Below are 1,170 nucleotides of genomic sequence, written 5' to 3' on the forward strand. Positions count from 1 at the left end.
GATAATTGTCTTGTGTCTCGACTTGGATTGCTGAATGGCTTGTCTGATCTCCATCCATTCGCTGTATTTATAGCGGCCTAGGTAGGAAGGATACTAGGTAATGGCATCAAGATCTTCTCCAACTATCTCCCTCCATTTTTCATCAATTTTAGGTTTTCTTAAAAACTCAGTTCTGAGTTCATCCTAACCCTTTTTAACTTTATACATGTCAAAATGTTTTATCTTAGTCTCCTAAAATGTTCATTTTGATATAGTGCACACATTTTTGTATTTTGATTAATTTTTGGGTATTCTTGCGAGATTTAGGGGGTTTTACTTTTTTTGCTAATAAAGGTGACATCTTTAAATATTGTTTTAAAGATGTATTTTTATATATATGTTATTGTGGAAATAGATCTACATAATTTATGATTTTACTTAATTTTTACATATTTGAAGATATATCATGGAAAAGAGGTACTTTTAATGTGAAGCAAAGTTACCTTTGAACTCATTAACTCTTGTGAAGGATGATGAATATGATATTGGGAAAGAAGATGACTTTATTGGAAAATTATGAAGACCTTATCCTATTTGGTAAATCTTGTGTTAAAACGATTTTATGAGGACGTTTGAATGATAAGAACTATATCTATGATTATAATTGGTCACTTTCAATTTTGATAAATATTTGACTAATGCAAATTAATATATAAGCATAAGAGTCGGTTTTATGTGTTTTGGGATGCTTTCCCATTTTTAACTAGAAATAGGCATTGGGTCATCAATAGTATTATGGTATGGACTCTTAGGTCGGATATTGGTCATTCACCATAGGGTGTATGTAACGTCCCAACCCACACATTGCATGTAATACATATTTCATACAAAAGAAATACATTTCATATACCATTCTGGTACCTTAGTACAAGAACTATTATGACCAAATACAAGGTCCAAAAATTCAAAATACATATCTTGTACTAATCAAACAAAACTATTCATCAAAAGCAACTCCTCATCCAAAATGCATATAAGAAAAAGCATTACATCTGTCTCTTTCCCTTACCTTCTGCACCTCCTGCAATACATATTTAAAATCACAAAACGAGGGTTAGACCRAGAGRTCTAGTGAGATACCCTATTCATGTCATTGCAGGGTGAAGGATCACCAAAACCTTTTTGAAAACA

The sequence above is a fragment of the Cynara cardunculus genome (assembly GCF_001531365.2).
Source record: "Cynara cardunculus var. scolymus isolate 2C chromosome LG 12, CcrdV1, whole genome shotgun sequence".
In the NCBI taxonomy this organism is placed as follows: domain Eukaryota; kingdom Viridiplantae; phylum Streptophyta; class Magnoliopsida; order Asterales; family Asteraceae; genus Cynara; species Cynara cardunculus.